Raw genomic sequence first — 20,243 nt, 5'->3', positions numbered from 1 at the left:
AGTATCTATGTTTTGCGGTATTCCTCTGAGGCTAACAAGTTGAAAGTCAATGCTAATATGTTACAACCATTCTTTGGCTGAAAGATGGGATTAGAAAGCAATGTTGAAACTGTCAGCGAGTAAAGCCGTAGACTTTATATTACGTGATAACACCTTACTGAAATTGAAGAATCTTATTTCTGTTCTAGTGTCTCAGAAAGTACTGCACAATGGAAAAACAATATAACCATAAGAATTAGGACTAGGTAGTCTCAATGCCTACTGAATCCAACACAAAAAGGACAAAAATCCACCAACAGAATTCTAGACTGACCCTAATATTAAGTAGACTAATTGCCCGTCAAATTTATTGTCATCTTCTCCAGTTATAGCTGCAACCACGCGCATCATATGACAGCAGAGCAGTGATACTTTCGCAATTAAAATGGATAAATGCATGTAGTAAATACTGAAATGTTGCCCATTGGACAAATAAGAAAGTAAACTGCTTTGGTACTAAAGTGTTTTCCTATATCTAACTTTAATGGCACCTCATTGTGAAAAAATAATTTTGAAATTTAAGGCATTTTGCTGAATCCAGGAGTTTGTTTACAAAACTTCTGCTTATTTATTTGACGGTCCAGAATCAGCAATGTTTTCACAAGTATTCCCTAACATCTAAAATATTGTTACCGAATATGACACAATCCACTTCTGTGAGGAATGATCTTTCTCTTCCGGAGCACTGATTTTTATGAAGGCTGCCAAGAATCAGAAAAACAAACCATCTGAGTGTAAACTCTCATTGTATTGTAATGATGAAGTTAAGCCTAAGTTCACTATTAACTTAAATTTGTGCTACAGTGGAAAAGCATCCCCTATCTTGCCACTTTGACATTCTCCTTCCTTTCCCCAACACACGTCTTTTTCCCATTGACTGCTCTTCTGCCAGATCAGTTTCCCATTCCAGATTACTATACATCTGCATAAACACTTTTCCTGGCATCACAGAAAGAGTGTCATGAGGGTTAGAAGTGAGTACAATGTAAACAGTAACATTGCAAAATATCTAATGGGAGCCTAGAGTGGCTAAAATAATACTTGAATGTATACAGAAAAGAATACCAAAGAGAAATAAGCAGACCATGTTACCTCTGTATTTAAAACAGCTGTAACTGGAAGAGTAGCAGTGAAGATAATCAATCTTTACAACAGATAATTTTCAAGCACAGAACATTTTAAGATAGGGAGGAAGCTCCTTTCTGAAGGTCATGAGTCTAACCACAGCCACTACATTTGCAGTAAGAATTCATTCCAGGAAATGCCATGGCTTGTTTTGGGTAGAACGCCATAGTAGTTTATAGAGAAGACTCCTTCTGGCCTTAGTTTGCCATTCTATCAATATGTTCTGATAAACATTTAAAAATTTTGTTAACATCTTACAATATTTTTAATTCAATCATTTTCTGAGTAAGTGATTTTTGTAGAATCTAATTCATTACAGAGATCAAATAGAAGATTTTTTTCCTATTATAAAATTTCATAGTTGAAATTAGGTTCTGAGTTAAATTTATGGTTTTGAGCATTATAAGTTAAAAAAATTATTGTGCAACCAAATTTGTTGAGATGAGCCAACCTCATTAAAGAAAACATAACTGGGTAATTGATGTAATAAAGCACGAAACAATACCACTGATACTCTAACTCATAAGAACAAGAACACTAAGTTGGTTGACTCTAACAGCTCAAATTTACCAGAAAGTTTAGGCCAGCTTGGAAATAATCTCCATATTTTAACTCTGAGGAAGGTTATTCACTAAAACTGGTTTCCAGAGGATGTATGAGTTTTGCCCTCACAAAGGCGGCACTACTGGAACAAGCTTTCATCAGTGTTAATATTCCTAGGGTTCCAATAGACCAATTCACTTTTCTGACATTATACCCGAATCTGCCTTTAACTGAACAACAAGTTTTTGTGCTACTGAAATTCAGATTAGCTTTATCTCACATATTCAGATTACCTTTGTCTCATATATTTTGGCACAGACTGTGTTGATATTAAGTAACTCTAAAACTACAGACAAGCAGACAAATGTTTTATCATACTGAAATTTATCTTTAATAGAATTTAATAAGTAGCTACAAACTCTATAATTCTTCGATAACACCAAAACCTTTTCGAAAACAAAAGATAACAGCCATAAATATCCCGCGACTCTTTGTAGGACTGAGATGAGATTATGATCATATTGTAATTTGCTGGAGCTAGTAACTCATCCTTGGTTTTTTCCTGCATCAGCAAATGTGTTGATAACAAGATAATGAAATGCATGGATCTTCACTGGACACCTATTAGGCATTCAGCCCTGCATCATCCTACTTTTAGAAATATCTGAAATATCTTCCTTCACTTGAACTGCTAATGAATAGATAGTATAACATTGTCGGACAGAATCAACCTCAGCCGAGAAACCTGGAGGGGTGGGGTTAGCAGGAAATCAGAATACTATACCAGTGAGTATCACCAATGATGTAGAAGTATAATATCTACTTCTTTTCAAACACTCTTTTCCAAAATGTTCAATCATTTTGAACAAAATTAACTGCAGTTACAAGCCTATCATAGGGTGAAAAAGTCACAGAAAGTTGACAAGCATAATTTATCTATGTGTTCTAGAATTAAACTAACAGATGTTATGAGAACTCTTGGCTGGGATGATGCAGAGTGCAGATATTTCTATATCTATGTCAATGCCTAATGATATTTCAAGGATTAAAATAAATAGCAATCTTTGAAATCTAAAAGTGTATTTTTATTAAAAATCTGGGATGATAATAGAAGCAGATGAAAACCAGCAGTTGAAGAAGAAGTTATTAAAACAAGCAGAGGGAGATGTAGCCACTACTCAAAAAGGAACTGGACTCTGCAGAAGCCCTTCAAATCAAGGCCAATCAGACCACATGACAAGCATGCCACTAAGATAAGCAACAACACAGATATCATAGACATCATCCTACTGTTTGCAATTTTAAATTGTGATAGCTTTTTCAGTGCATCAGGTTATGTTACACAAGAAGCTGATCCATACATTCCTGTAACTACGTTGCCTTCATCTAGATATACACCTCATCACGATTTGTTGTTAAACCTTCATGGCACTATTCAAACATATTAATTTAGGTGCATACTTTCTATATCTTTTACTCATGGGAACTAATATACCAAGGAATAATTTGAGCAAACAGACAAATTATCTTGAATTTGATTATGCTCTTTCCTGCTATTGAGGCTGGATTGAGTCATTGCACAAAAATATAGAGCATAAATTAAATTCTTACCTCACATTAGTCTCAAGTGAGACTAATAAACTCAAGTTCCTCCTCTCAGAGTAGTTTTTCTTTTGACATTAAGTAGCCATGGCATAAAGTCGCTGTCTCCAATATGAAATCATGTGAGTTTAAAAATCCATAAAAATAATGCAGCCTTTGACAAAAAAAAAACCCCTTTGCACTTAGTTACATGAATCTGCAAACCTAGTTCCGCATCGCTCATCCAACTTGCAAACACAAACTCTCAGTCCTACTGCATTGGTAAAAGTTTGTTTTCTTTCAGGTTAATCCTTTTAAAAAATATAATACTCAGGATCACTCAAAAGGGCAGTGATTGCTTTCATGTAGAATGTTTGGTTTAAAAAGCAAATGTTTTTAAAGTGGAAAAGATTTGTTGTTTTATGATTCCTTTGCACCACTCTAGGTTTTACAGTGTTTCAGTAGATATCCTTATGCTCCTTAATGATTAATACTTCTCACTTTGAATTGAAAAGCCACTACAAGTAACAAAAATGATTCTTTCATTAATCAGGTACAATCATAATTTCCTCTCTCTCTCAGCTTTCATTTTTATTACGACTTTGAATTTTTTTCCAGGAAAGTACATTGTAAATAGAGAAAATGTGATTTTTTTTTTTTTCTCAAGGCTAAAAGGTTTGTTATTTTAGAATTACAGCACTGAAGATCAAAATAAAGTGACTGTTCATTGTACTATCCAAATAGCCTATCTTTGTACAAAAAAACCTTTCATTTTCACAACTAAATTGACTAAAAGGCACTGTTACCTAGCAACATTCATTGTGTTTATGACCTTTCATCCAATCTGAGCTCACAGATGTGCTTCTGAAGCTAATAAACATACATCATACAGTCCCCGCCTGCTTTGATGAAATATATGAGCCCTTAGAGCAGACTGTGAAATGTCTTTTCTAAAAAACAAGAGAAAATATACAAATTAAGAAAAAACAGGATACATTTGAAAATAGTTTAAAAAGTCTAAACTATGAACTTGAAATGTCTCTGCAATCAGTCTGGTGTTTTTTGCAGTAAACTGAAAATTTGCCCAGGAAGTTGTGGCCTTGCACAAGAACATACTAGGTGTATGATTGATAGATTTATTTTTTGTTATGTTAATGAACACACTGATCTTGACCCTTCTGAAATCAAGATGTTTTAAAGAAACATAAAAGAGGACAGGTTTAGACTGTAGAAGACACTGACTGTCTGAATTTCAGATAACAGCGAATTGTTTTTGCTTCAAAAAAGATTATGTTTGTGGGTCTCTCCATGCTTTATATACATGATGACTAAATTTAATTGATAAAAGTTCTGTCCCCACATTAGTTATGTACAGAATTCTGAAATAAAATATTAATAACATTGTATAACATTCTGACCTAAGCTTACAGGGAAAACATTTCATCCCTTGTGTTTATAGGGCAATTTGAAAGTAAAAAGCACTGCGTAAGTACTATTATTCTTGCCTTTTTCAGGTTTAGATAGCTTGCTCAAGCTCTCATGCTAAGTTGCAATTTTCATCCAAAAGTTACAGTATCAAGTGACATTTGCTGGGTTCCACCTTTATTTTCTGTTTGACTCCATCCACACTTTTTCTCTATTTGTAATTGAAAAGAATACACCTCCTAACACTTCAGACTTTGTATGGAAACTGAAAATGAAATTCTACTTTTCAGCTTTTTGCACCATCACCAATTGTGAAGACTTTGTGGCCAGAACTTTACAGAGACTTGTACAGAAGCAATTGAACCACACTATAGAATTTGGCTTATTCTTCTATAAGCAACAGCTGGAGTAACTTTATTTTCCTAAGAAAAGAAAAATTAGACATTCATTGATCATATATGGTCAATAAGTACTCTTTTTGCAAATACTTTTTCTGGACATAGCACCTACATAATTTTGTGGGTCAGATTCTGTTCCCAATGCATGTGAAGGCTGTGCAGCTGTCTCACCTTACTACAGCTGTAAATGAAAGCAGAATTTTAATATTTACCATTCATTCAGATGAAGTCCAAGCACAGGATACAGTGTATAACAGTCAGGCCTACCATGACATACATTAAAAAACCCCATAATTAATTGAAATCCTGTGGGGTTTTTTTCCTATTACTATAAAAAAACCTGCTTTAATAAACACAGCCCTCTCTGATGTTACTGTAGTCAAGCTTCAAAAATTTCAATATAATCTTCCAGATGACAGCCAGAGTCTGGAATCTATTGCATGGGAACAATGCCTCAGCTGGGTCTAGCTATACTTTTGACAGAACCTAGAGTGACAGAAGTCCAAATGCATTAGAGATGACCACTGTACAAAGAGTTAATTTTGTGTCATTTTGATAATTAAACCATTGTATTCAGCACATTTGAAAATCTGCTATTTTACAACTTGAATACAAATTTCATAATGATGACTAAATGTTCAGTGATCAGTTTCAAGTCATCTGGATAATTTCTCTAACCGATTACGTTTCAGAAAACGTGACTCTAGTAATCCTCTTCCATCAGATATTGCTGCCTGGTGAGCATAAATAGCCTTCCTTGGGATTTTAGAAGGTTGTTGTTGTGATATATGCATCTCAACATTGAATTAAAATCAAATAAATATATAAAGCTTGATATAAAGCTTGTGCTTGTCAATATCAAAGATTTGCATATGACAGGTATCACCTTACTTTCATAAATCTTCAACATAAGTTCAGTCTCAACAGAATCAATCCGTTTTCCACTTACAGTGTCTATTTGACCTCAAAAGGTGATCCTGGTGACTGTATTCACACACACACGTATAGGTATACTATATATATGTAATATTTTTATATGTGAAAATAATAAATATACACACACACAAATGCACACAAGTCCTGTTCTTGAGGTTTAAAGAGAATGAATGATAATTCTGAAATAGTGAAGAAAAGACACATTATGCTAATATGCTCATAGCACTTGTACCCATTGCAAAACAACATCCAGAGCATCGACTTCTTCTAGGAACCAAAGATAACACCAGCTATAATTTCAGAGTGGCAGATGTCTGAGGTACCTACGAACGTAGTTTAGGAATGAGCACAAACAGAGTACAACAAGAAGACCGTCCACCATCAGATTTGCTGCAGTTCTTGCAGTTTGAGTTCTGAATCCTTTTCAGCCCACTGTGTCACGTACTCCAGAATACTGACTCAGTATGAAGACACAACCAGCAACACAGCTTCAGAACCAGCAGCACAGTTTCAGAACTTCCAGTGTGTAGAGAAACACCCAAGTATTCACTATAGTAAAGATCATTTGTCAGAAGAATTCTAAGTCAGTATTCACCAAATAGTAGATCGTAGGCATGCAACTGCTTTAGAAACTAATGCATATCTTTTTATTAATTTTTTAATTGCCTTTTCACTATGTTATTTATTTATGCAGTACAAAATGTTTATGTATCTCACACAGGCTACTCATATTCAGAATTGTCTCTGTTTTATCTATATGGTTAAGGTGATCTGTGCTATAAGCCTAATCTTGGCTCCTTTTCCAGTTAAAACAAGATGTGATATTATCAGGTATGATCCCATCCTAGGACAGAACATTCTTGGCAATCTGGGGAGAAATTAAAAAAAATGTAATTCAAAAAACAAATACTTTTTCCTTTTTCCTCCTTTTCTTTTTGTGGGTTGGGGTGGGGTTTTTTTTTTTGTGGGTTTTGTTTGTGTGGTATTTTTTGTTTTTCATTAACTCATATGGCGGAGGCAGTGTTTCTTACCAGGAATATATTCAGAGATTAGAAGATGGATGAATGTTTAAACCAAGAATTTTTGTAGGTCATAATATCTCTACTCTCTATATCAGGTACCAAATTAGGATTATAACACGTTTTCTTAGGTAAGTATAATCCCATTTTGAATATCTTTTCTGAGGCATTTTGAATACATAAAGATACAAGTCAATCTTCAGATGATAGTAGAGTACAGTGGTAAAGAAAAACCTCTATTAAGGGAAAGAAAGGAAAATCAAATATGACCAGAAACAGGGATGCATACCTCGTCATAGCAGAAATTAACTACCCTCTATATAATAGAGACCTCAATAGCATTTACCTCATATGTTTTGTTTTGTCTTGCTTGCTTCTAATATAACCACTAGTCTAAAGAAACCATTGTGGTACAGTGATGCAGGTGGGAAAAGAAATTCTCAGTTTATCTATTACACTGAGGTAACAGAAGAAGAATGTATATAAGAAGCACCAAACTAAGAGATTGAAAACCAAATTCCAGGGAAACAGAGGTGCTCAGTATTGCTGTCATCTTCTCCTTTGTCCCCTTCATCACTTCTAGCTAATAAAATTACCATTAGGAAGATACTTTATTGATAGCTTTTCTTCGTCAGTGCCAAAGGTCCAATAAAAAAAATCAAGAGCAAACCACCAACCTAGTAGTAGGGAATCTAACAAGAAGCATTACCCCTGCTGCTTCCTCAGAAATCTAATATCAGAAGAATAGAACTCGCATTTCTCAGGATGATTCTTATACAACATCCACATCGGGATGAAAAGCTACCTATTTATGACCACAGCTATGAGCTTTTTATATAAGAATCACACGCAGAATTGTTGATGTTGGAAGGGACCACCGGAGGTCACCTTGTCTAATCCTCCTGCTCATAAGAGAATCAGTGAAATCAGGGGCCTTCTTTCACGAACTACATCTTTCATTAAAATACTTCATAATATTTTTATAAGCTTGTATCATCATGGGTCTTGGACTAGAATGCCACTTTATGAAGCATTATAAGAACAAGTAGAAGTTGCAATGCCTTCCACAAAGTTTATTCTCAATGCTTAAGTCAATACCCGGGTAAACACACAGAAGTATAAATGATAAGAGAACAACGAACACAACGATAAGCAGTGAAATCAGCATACCATGGGGCAGGAAGAGAAAGGATTATTTTGAAGAGATTGCACATATAGAAAGAAGACTCCAAGCAATGACAGCACTTAAGGACATTTTTAGCTTTAGCCATGGATAATTCTTCTCATTCAGACTCTTTAATAAATCAGCTCCTAAAAGAATACTCAACTTTAAAGTACTTTAAGCAGACATAACTGAGTGTACTACTGAATATTATAATCTCAGAAGTAGGTATTCAAAATTTACCCAATACAAATAGGTTCATCATTACCAGCTTCTTCACAGAGCAGCCAGAGCTCCTTCTAAAATAGAGTAGACTCTGTACTATCAGGCAATGCAGAGTTACTGTCATGTGAGCTAATGCAGATTTAGAGAACTCAGCACTGAGGATCTGGAAATATTTCAAAGAGCCATTGAGTTAATTGCATCTATTTCTAGGTAACTTATCTAAACAAATGCGTATAAAAAATATGATAGAAATGTAGATATAGTCAATTCCATTCTTTAATGTCAGAAAACATGGAAAATTTTCAAAAATTCAGAGGTTGCTTTCAGTTTCGTGGTTGCTCTGTACAAAGGGAGCTGGAGAGCACTTTGTCTTATCTAAGTCTTGGTCAAACAGTGGTATAGTCACACATGGCCACAGGGTCTGGGCCTCCTTGCAATGCCAGTTTATATTTTCCAATAACTTTGCAAGTTTCCTGACCTCTGGTTTAAAATTATTTAGCTTTATTTCTCCTGTTGTTATGATTGGAAATTTATTCTAAAATTTTACAACTGTAGCAGTTAGGAACACATTTTTCAATTTTTATACTGATTTGATTTGAACTATAGTGATTTGAACTATGGTCTAATTATATTAATTTGTTCTTCAGCCAACATTATCTTCTGGCTGAAGTAATTCTTCTCCTTCCTGTTGTATCGTTGTTTATATACAGCGCCTTTCTTAAAAATCAGCGGTCAGAATTTTGCAGTGTATTCCCCGTATGGCTTCAGCTGGGGTGGAAGTAACACTGAAGTTTCCTTCTCTACTGGAAGTAATTCAGCTGACATGTTCTAGGGCTGCATTGTAATTTTTTTCACAGTTGTACTATATTCATGGCTAGCAGTCATCCTGCGGCCACCGAGTACGTGCACATCCTCCTCTTCCACTCTTGCTTCTAACTGATGAGATGCCAGGCTAATAAGTTCTGTTACCCCACTTCAGGCTCTTCTGTTCCTTACTATTTACCATAATTTGATTACCATCTTTATTATTACTGGTTTCCAACACTAGCTTTGTATTACTAGCTATTTCAAAAGTAGGCTGCATTTTCTGCAAATATTATTAGTAAAATATTAAAAAAAGATTGTCCTCAAGTCTGCTTCTTAAGGAAATCTAACCATATACCCATATAATCAGCCTCATACTCCTCTCTCACCACTAATGGTGGTGGTCTCACTCATGGTTTGTGTCGTCATCTCATATAACTTCCTACAGTCCATAAAAGTGAAATTTGCCATAATTTCTTGAGAAATTAGTTTCATACAATCCTCTTCCATAATCTTCTGTAGCATTTTAGTCCTCTGAATGAAATTCTTTTCTTCAAATTTTGTTCAGTTTTACATGCTGCTAAGATGTGACTAATTAGCTTGTAATGCCTGTATTGTTTTTCTCCATTTTACATACAAGCACTACATTTTTGCTTCCTAACTGAATTGCTGACCTTACTTACTGTTATTACTGACCTGATTTATTTATATTTTATAATCAACCTATAACTTAATATGATAAAAACTAAAAGCTACTTGTATTTATCTGATATCAAACACAATCAAAATGGGGAAAAACGGTCAGTCGAATCCTTGCTCTGATGTGCAATATTGACAGAGCACAGTATTACGACAACTTGCAGCAAGCTTTGTCTATTCCAGTCCAAAATCTTATAAGACCAACAAGAGACAGAGTTACCAGAAAGGACAGATAACCAAGAAGATACTTTTGGTCTCCTGCTATTGATGAACCCCAGAACCCAGGGATGCAAAGTTGACATTTTTGGTTCTGTTGGCTCAGGGCAACATACAAAGGTCTGGCTGGAGGCATACGTGCCTCATGTTACAATTAACTGTGCCCTTGCTTTTCAAGGACTGGGGAACAGGAACAGACTGCAAAGGACTCCCTCCAAAAGATAACCTAGAAAAAAAGGCAGATGAAGCAATCCTCTTGGTATATTACATTACTAACACTATATGCCCTTACTGCTTTTTGGTTCTTGAGAAATATGGATTTGGGTCTTTCTTTTTCCTTTTTTTATGCACAGAAGTATATATCTGCCTACATTATCTTAACTAAGACTGAATTATTGGAAGGAAAGCTAGGTCAAAAACTGAAAATCTGGAAAAGCGATGGTAGGAACTATTTTCTTTTTATCCTTTTACACATCCAGTGTTTCACAGAATTTCACAGAAATCTGTGGAATTTAATATAAAATAATAAAGTAATTGCTGGGAATTTCAATACCTAAAACCTAGAAAGAAGTCAAATGGACAATGATACAAATCTTTCAAAGATCATGTTTTATATCCTATGTTTTTCAACAACAAAACCATGGAAGTGCTTTTTATTGTTCTAAGTCTATTTTTTTTTTAACTGAATGTATGAGTTTTCCATATGAACAAGAATTTTCAGAATCTTACAGAGAGGAAAGGATCCTGATGTGATTGCCTTGCCCATTTGCCTGCAGCAATATGGCATCGATCATTCATCACATTTCTCATTTGTTAGTATTGTCTAAAAATGTCCAATGACAAGGATCTCACAATTTCCCTAAATAATCTCAGTGAATGCTTTGCTTTTCTAAAGTTGAGGTTTTTCTCCTAATATTTAATTTTTTATGTTTTGGTTATTTAAGCGCAAGTGCTTCTCATGCTATCCCCAATAAATGTAAAGAACAGTTCTTACCCACTCAGGAGTTTCTACAACTTTGAACATTTAAGAGGCCCAGTACTTCTGTGTGATTTTGTCTCTAGATTGAGCATGCCTTTCCAAAATGACTATATGAATAGCATATTTTCTAGATCTCTAATGATTATTTTTGTTTTCTGTGTCTTTTTCCTTTTCGGCTCAAAGTATCCTTTGTACCGAAGACAGAAAATATTTTCAGAATATAACAGTCTTTAAATAAAATATTGTTATTTATGTAGCCCATTATGACAGTTCTTTTCCATCACAGCGTGATGTTGTACTCAGCATCTCTAGATCCTCCTCCACAAAACTATCAGTACACCAGTAATCTTCACTTTGTACTTACAGAAATGATGTTTTCTAAATAAAAACCTCACACTTGTCCTAATTTAACGGCAATCATTTACTTGAAATCATTTATCACTATTTTATGTTCATTTCAAATTTGCATCTTGGCTTCTGACAGGTTTACAGCCCCTCCCAGCTTTGTGTCATTTGGAAATTTGCATCCTCCCTATCCCAACATCCAAATCATTCATGAAAATACAAAACTGGACTGGACTGTGGAACAATTTGTGATGGAAACCACATGAAGCGTCTCATGAGTTTGACTGCCTAACCTTTAGCAAAACCTTTGCATAAGTTTCTCAACTGCTTGCTTAATCACCTTTTCAGGATTTCAGTTAGGCCACGATACCTTACGTTCTTAATGGTTTGTCATTACGACATAGATAAAGCCTTCAGTTTGTCAAGATTCATCATATCTATCACTGCCTTTATATTTTCTTTTTTAGTAAAGAAAATTATATGTAGTTTTGAAAAAAGATATTCAACAGGAAATGTAACTAAGAGTATGTCTTTTCTTTCCTACAGTAAAACTAAGTTGAGTTTGCAATTTACTTCTGTGAATCTTTAATTATGATCTCATTCTCAATTAGATTTAAAAAAAAAAAAGTCACATAGAGTTTAGGACTGAGATTTCTAAGTTTTACCCTCTAATCATTCCATTACCATGGAGATTGACTCCGGCCATTGCAGGCAGCTTAGTTTCAAAGGAAAAAATAAATAGTGTTGAAACGGTTTAAAATCATGAATACAGCTTTTAGTAATGATAAGATAATAATATTCTAACTGACATTATTTTCTTTGCTGTTAAAATATTATCTAGTTCTCCATTAACAAGCCATCATACCTGAAATGTACAAAACTGTACCTAAAATAGGAGTGCAAGAAACACTAAGCTCAAATGTTTCCTTTGTGGCTTGATAATAAAGCAATAGCAAGAACAGTAACCAATTTCATGAGAGATGTGGCAAGTTGCATAGTGGCTTCACTCTTTAGCTAGTTAAGTACAACTATTTTTGGCAAAACAGAAGGGCAACACTGTTTGAAAGGAAAAAGCAAATAGAGAAGAACAACAGATGGAAAAGCTTTTTTTCCTTTTCAAATTAAAAGAAATAAACTATTAAAAAGTAGCTTTAATGAAAATCTGAGTTAAATGTCTTTCTACGCAATTATTGTAATCTAATGAGAATATGCTGCATTTGTGCCTGAATTAAAAAAAAGGTAATTTATTGCAATAATTTCCAATCAACAAATTGGACATACATAATAAAAGATCAAAATACTACATATTACATCTAAAAACATATATCCAGGCAATTTCTTTCAGAAGATGGCTTAATCAAAAGATTTACTCAAAAAAAGCAACTTACTATAAAGTCCAACTTCAAATACACCTAGAAAATTAATTAAGAGCCAACAGTCCATGAATAGGTAAAGAATATGACTGAAAAAACATGTCAGTAAAATTCCAACCTCCAAGCTTTATCAAGACTGCAGTGCCTTTGCAGGGAGAGAGGCAGAATGAAAGGTTAAACTGTTTGCTCATCAAATCAAAATGGTATTTCATATTCACCCACTGCTCTGACCAAACCTTCCCATTTATTCCAGGGAAAGGAGACAACCTCCACACTGGTAATACAATATCCATTACACAGAACTTCAGAGATGTGCAGACAAACAAAAGCATGAACATGGTTTTTCAGTTCCATGACCTCTCTAGCCCAATATTTTTACGTGATCATAGTGTATGTCCTACTGATGATTAAGATGTAGACGCTTACGCGCTCTGCTGAGCAACGCAAAATAACTTTTCAAGCACTTCCCATTTTTTTCTTAGACTTATCTCCTGCAACCACAACCCCTTTAGCAAGGAGTTCCACAGCTCTCTTGTCTACGGTAACTAAGAGTTCATTTTGGCTATATCTAAATTCTGGGACAAAAGCCAACCCGTAATGATACTAAAATCAAATGAAAAGTAAAAGAGAAAGAAGTGACTGAACATATGAATGTCCTGTCCAAACGTGAGTTGAGATGCATCCTGGGATGTACATCCAGATCTGGGGTCCTGAATTTCTCACTTAAGATCACTTAAGATCTAAGGACTTATTTAGCTTTTGAATATCATATCTATGATTCAGACGTTTACAGAGGGTGTCAGCTGTCTGTCAACTATATCTAGAAAATGGGATCATCTAGCTGAGTTGAAATGAAAATAGCATGCCCATAATGGAGGGTGCTTTTAAAAATCAGCATTTTGTTTATCATGACACCAACCCTAATGTATGTACACACTATGAATTTTGAGGCATCCATATTAAAAAAAAACATACAGAAAACATATGTATACTTGGAGACCTACTAAACTTCCTTGGATTTGAATGAAAGACTTTGCTGTAATTGGCTAACAAATATCTAAAACGTATTCTAGAATATAATAGTCACACAGATTTGTTAACTTGCAGAACATCAACAGGCAGATTTTTAAAGATATTTATATAAACCTCATCATCAAACGGAGAGAGTACACAGAAGGATGTCATAGAAATCTGTATATATATTTTTGCCCTAATTTGTTGCAGTATTGTTATAATTCAAACTCAAACAATAGTTTCACACACTTTTTCTGATACTGTAATGTGCCCCTCTTTTATTATAGAAGTTGAGTGAGGGGAAATTTCATTTTGTTCCTGCAAGATATATAGTAAAAGCTGAACTCCTATTCTAACTACATTTCCCAAAAAATACCTTTTGGGGTATTTTTGTTTGTGGGGATGAAGGGACATATACGTACAATAGCAGCTATTCAATCTGTGTCCGTAGTGCATGTTCAACCACAATGCTGTCTAAGGATTTACCCACTGTTTAATCAGCCTTAACTTCTGGCCACGTTCTTCTGCATTTCCATACCTTTTTGTATTATCCATCCAAAGGTGAAAATTAAATGAGAGTTTAAGAAGTAAAGGAAGTTCCCAAGTATACCACTAGAAAGGCATAATAAAGTCTTAAGAAACAGGAAGGATTATTGGCCTCATGTGACCCTGGGAAAAAACAGTGGCAAAGGTAACTCTGATCCGTGTCCTTCTTGTGTGTCCCTGCTGCAAGGATGAAATCATTTTCAGGCTGAAACTCTAAGAGGCAGCTGGGAATGACTAGCATTCTTCTAGCTATTTAATGGCATTAGTTATCCATAGAAATGTTCAGAGAAAGATGACTGGCCATGATGACTGCAGAAATACTGACCTAGCAATACAAGTGACAGTTGCCAGTCAAGACTTTGCTCAGACAATTGATCCAAAACCATTTTAAAACCAGTATAATTCTAATCAGATTGTAAATCTTCAGATAGGGTTCCTAATTACCCCTTATGCATCTCACCCCTACCACTTACGTAGCTAATGCTTCTCTTGGATCAGATTCCCAGATCTGTGCAGTACTACTTTGGCTTGAATAAAATTTCAAGTTTCTCTACACACTGTTAACTTTTTAAGATTGCCCTTCCTTCTTCTTTGTTTCAAGATGTAGCTCTTTGACAATTCAGTTCTTTTATAAGTCTCTTGCATTCAGAAAATTATTCTTATTACTTTTGCCTTCCAGCTTCCTTTTCTTAACCATTCCCCTTTAAATCTTGATATCATAAAGCTACAAAGAACTCATTAGGAACAGAAAAGCCGTTATTTTTGCTTTATTTCAGCTTTCAAAGAAAGCTTAGGATCTAATGTACAACCAATTAGAACGTAAAGTTTCTAGTATAAACGTAAAGGATCTAAGAGGTTTAAAGAAAAACTTATGAGAACCCACAGCTTCAAAAATAGTTTGCCATTATTTTCTTCAGGTAAACAATGTTCTTTTCTTAAAATCCATGGTAATCTGTTGTTGGCATTCTGGTTTTAGTGATTTAAACATATAAACTCTACAGCTCAAACGACACACTGGTATCTCTGCAGAGAAGCCTATCTGTTCCAAGTAGCACATAAATCATGTGATTTAGTAGTTTCTATAGTAACAATTTTTTCTTATTGAACAGCAGAGTAAATAGCTGTACACAATCTTAAAAACTTATTAGCTGCACTAAAATTGTAGTAACTTCCCTCCGAGTCTCCTCTTTAATTAAAAACGATAGTTTTGTTATTTGAACCAAGCAGTGTCCAATTTTTGGAGTGGTCAACAGCTTCGACTGTGCAATGACAGAAAAAAAAACCAAGCTGAAAGTATAAGACTACAAATTCCCTCAATTTTAGGTTGTGATGAAGTGAATGTTCCAAAAGATTTTATTGCTATCATTGTCATAGAAGTAAAAGAAGCAAACAAATCCTGGCTTGAAAACCCTGAGTCTTTGAAATTGATGATCATGCTTATCTAAGTATGAATTTTTTTTTTTAGTACCAAAGGATCAGCAGAAAGCAAGGTTTTATAAACAGTCTGCTAAAACTTATATGCAATAATCAGATCAGTACCGTGACTGAATTGTTGGTGCGTATTTATTTAATAATTTGGATATAAAAGAGTTCCAATAAAAGGTATGATTATTTGTGAGTTCCTTAAACTACGTTATGCTGCAGTCTTATGCTATAACAAATCTGAAACATGGTCTGCTAAATAAAGTTGGAAGGACTTCATTTATAAATATGTCATAAAGCAGCTCTGGATCAGGCCCATACAGCATAATACTGGCAACATCTCTGATCTATAGTTAACTGCAGCACTATAGAACTTGCATAAACACATTAACCTTGACATTTTCATTGTATTTTTCACATAAAGTTTTAGATTTAATATCTCCAGAAAGGAATAATACCTGTTTCCATTATTAAAGCTATTTGTTTAAGAAAATATTTTTTTTATGTCTGAAACTACATCTGTTCTTTCAAATGTACTATGTGGACTAAACAAGATGCACTGTCTTTACTGTCTTTGATAAGTGCTGCAAAACCAATCCCACTATCAAAATCTTTGCCGTACTGTATACTTTAGTACAAATAGGAATGTGCACTTTATCCCATTTTTTTTGGTTAGAAAATACAGATCTCATTAATACCCTTATTTATACATGTTAAAAAGGAAATGTTAAAAACAATCTCAATACACACACAATAGTTTTATGAGCTTCATCGTGACCTTTGTCAAACACTATTCTCCACTTGTGATCTCTTCATTCTTTTCCCTTTACTGAAGGAAAACACATACTGTTTCAGTTTCTTTCTTAAAGACAGGAAAACCTTTGAAAAAGGCTATGGATAGTTAGTGTTTTACAAATAAATGTGAAGAGACATACTCTTATGTTTTCAGAATAAGCCATGAGAACCGTTGCTGGGTCCCAGGTTTTATACGCATATGCATCTGTTGTTAAAAACTGCTATTAAAATTTGTAGATGCTCAGCAACTTCAAGTTCAAATGTTTATACAGAACCTCGAGAACAAAACTGTTTGATATCAGACTGAAATGTATGCTTTAACTCCGAACAGCCTTTTTTGCTCCCATTTTTCAGGGCCTAAAAATGTGCATATGTCCTTTTGAAAACTTAGTCCTTCACTTTCAAAAACTACAAGCCCACAAATAGCAGCTGTACTTGCTAATTTTGTCTTCTGAAAATAAAGCTGACTAAATACCTCCAAAGTATTACTGAGATTTAGTGATCTTCAAAAGGTTTTTTTCCCCTAAAATCTTTAATTCAGACACATACACATCAATGTAAATGTGTGGTTTAATTCCATGGTGAATTTGGCCTGAAATATAGATTAGCAAAATTGGAAACAGCTGTGCAAGAATCTACTTTCCTCTTCCATTTATAGTATTGTATCCCAATATAAACTCCATCATTTTAGTATAAAGTGATACCCCCCACTCTCTCTTCTCATCCAGATGTTTATGGATTTTTCAGATAATCTTCAGTGAAATTGCCAAAACCAACAAAAAGTCTTAACATGTAAATTCAACATATTGTTTCATGCTCATCATGGCCTTTTCTGCATCAGTGCCAATCCTCATTAGATTTCAGATGTACTTCGGTCGACACTGCTACAGAAAAGAACTCTGACTCATCATCTCATTGTGGGCTGGGTTCTTATTTAATTTTTTTTGTCTGATTCATGAACTGTTTTTTTGAAATTCTAAAAATGGTTCATGAATTGCTTGGGAGATGAGAAAATTAATAATAATGATCCAATTTACTGTACATTGAATAGAACTGATTATCATGCAACATACCGACAGACATTTTCATGGCAAATAAGTTCTATAGACAGAGGTTTTGTTTCCCTTCATACTGGACATGTCATTATACTGTAAAATAATCATTAAGCTCTTAGGCCAAGATCCAGCAAAGTGCTTAAGCACTTGCTTAATTATAAGTTTATGCAAGCTCTAAAGTGAAACTACAGAAGAGTCAAATTATATTCTTTATTATAGCTGTGACAAACTTTAGAGTTACGCATATACTTAAATATTTTGGTGCATCTTTTGTGTATTTAAAGATGAGTGGTGCTATATAAATTCATAATGTAATGATTTATAGTAGTCTATTTTCATATTTTTATATATAGCAATATTTGTCATTTTTAGAATGTCTGTAACATGACTGTTTGCTGGCAGGTCAAGGGCTATATTCACCTCCAACTGATCACAACTAAATAATTGCTAATTATCTTATTGGAAATAGTTTTAGCAAGTTTGATTTATCAGGTGATTGAGAAAGATTAAATTCTACACTTTGGTTTTCAAGGATTGGGCTAGATGATTCTCTTGTATAAACTGATCAATCCACTTGCCTATGCAAAAAAAAAAAAATTATCAGAAACACAGAGAAGAGTTCGCTTTAGAGATTTCATTATTTCATTTTTAGCATAACTAGTAGTGAGTGCATGTATTACTCTTATTCTAATGATTTCTGTAACCTGAGGACTTCCCTTAATCATAACCTCTCAATGCAGGTTTAAATTTTCTTTTAAATTTCTACTTTACATGCGCAGCCTGCTTATGAAGTGGAATAGGCTATCGTAAACAAAAGGAGGTATTTGCTGCAGGTAAGCAGACGTTCCAGCAGGGCATGCTACCTTGCCTCACGTTAGGCAGCTAAGTCTTGCAGTGGAATATGGAACCCTGAATTTAATGCTGAAGATCACTGAAGGGTTTATGGCACTAGACCAAAGTCCAAACTAACCAGCTATTCTGATCAAGGAGCTGCCTACAACAAATTAATATGGAATCTCTGAGAATGAGGATATGTTGTGAATGCTGTTCCTTTCCAGCACTTAGGCACTTCATTAAGCAGTTTTCTGCCTGAATATTTTTGCTAAAGGTCATTATACAAAGACTAGATAAATATTATCAAGGTCCAAACCACCATATTATATGAAAAACACCAAAATAAATCATTAACCTTTTCACTTTAACCCCTAGCTCATAAAAAAATAGGACCTTAGCACTACAATTTTCCTGGTTTTGCACCAGCTAGTACATCTGATGTGCAGCCTGCTCATCAAGGAGTAAGTTGAGCATTATTGAGGTACTCTTACTAAATCAGACCCTCAAGGGGAGATAAACAGGATCACTGGGATTTGGCTTGGGCATGAGAGATTCTGAAGTGTTCAGGAAGCTCAGGACAAATATTTCTTCCATTTCACGGACAGAAACACAGGGATTTTTGCTCCCAGGATTCTAAAATATTTAGGCATATGTACTTCATTAAATGAGTTTCCTCAAAGGCGGTATGTTGTCTAACACACTAGAATGTAGTCAGCCTCCATTGACTTACACAGGCTCACAGGGGGGCAGCTTGGTTTATCCTGTGGTAGAGTACACACCTTAAGATATCTGACTGGCATTTACAGCGTTAGTTGCATTGTGATACATGATCCAGAATCTTACCTTTTTCATTTTTCATAGGAACTGTGACGCTAAGGATAAATGTCCAGTTTGAAAACTTGGATCTCACTTAGAATTTGAGGGAAGTGAGATAAAAGTTGTCAGATTAGCATAAAATTTTTAGAAAGCAATAATTGAAACCAGGATTCCTACGCTGCTTCTGAAGATTGATATCCCATGACAATGAGGTTTGATAAATCGCTCTAGCTGAGGATCTGTTCTTATGCTCTTTACAGAGTGTGTGTAATAAATCAATACACTGACAGATTAAGAAAACCTCTTGTTCTGTCTTCATTGCATGAAATACCTTTGCAATACAGTAAAATCTTTTTTCAGTACTGGAAGTCTTCTACTGAGTGATGTGTATAGAGCATTGCTTCCTTCTGCAGTAACACAAATATTCAAAGGAAACGTATTATTCTTTGTTCAGTTTTGTTTAACTGATTTCTTTCCATGGCACCTAAACCAATCACTACAAGGGCTTTTGAAGTTGCAAATTAACACCTGATCCAATATATAATAATGTTATAAAAAATAATTAATCACTGCTTAATTATTTTTAATAAATATGATGTAGCATACAAAACCTCAGTTCTGAGTAATAGAAACACAGAGGCAGGAAAAGATAAACAATAAAGATGAGACATGAAATGGTGCAATATCAGAAGAGACAAAAAATTCGTTTGAAAAGATCTGTCAGGACTATTTCACACAACTCAAAAAAATACTGTACATTGAACGGCACAGTATTACTTAAACACTGCTCAACACTTAATCTCTATTCTCAACACTAATTCAAAGTTTAGTCTTCCACCTCAAGTTATGTTTAATTACATTTCAATAAAGCAGGACCAACCATTTTATTTAA

The sequence above is a fragment of the Phalacrocorax aristotelis genome, chromosome 9 (assembly GCF_949628215.1).
Source record: "Phalacrocorax aristotelis chromosome 9, bGulAri2.1, whole genome shotgun sequence".
NCBI lineage: Eukaryota > Metazoa > Chordata > Aves > Suliformes > Phalacrocoracidae > Phalacrocorax > Phalacrocorax aristotelis.
The sequence above is the reverse complement of the archived record's forward strand: the minus strand, read 5'-3'. Positions refer to the sequence as shown.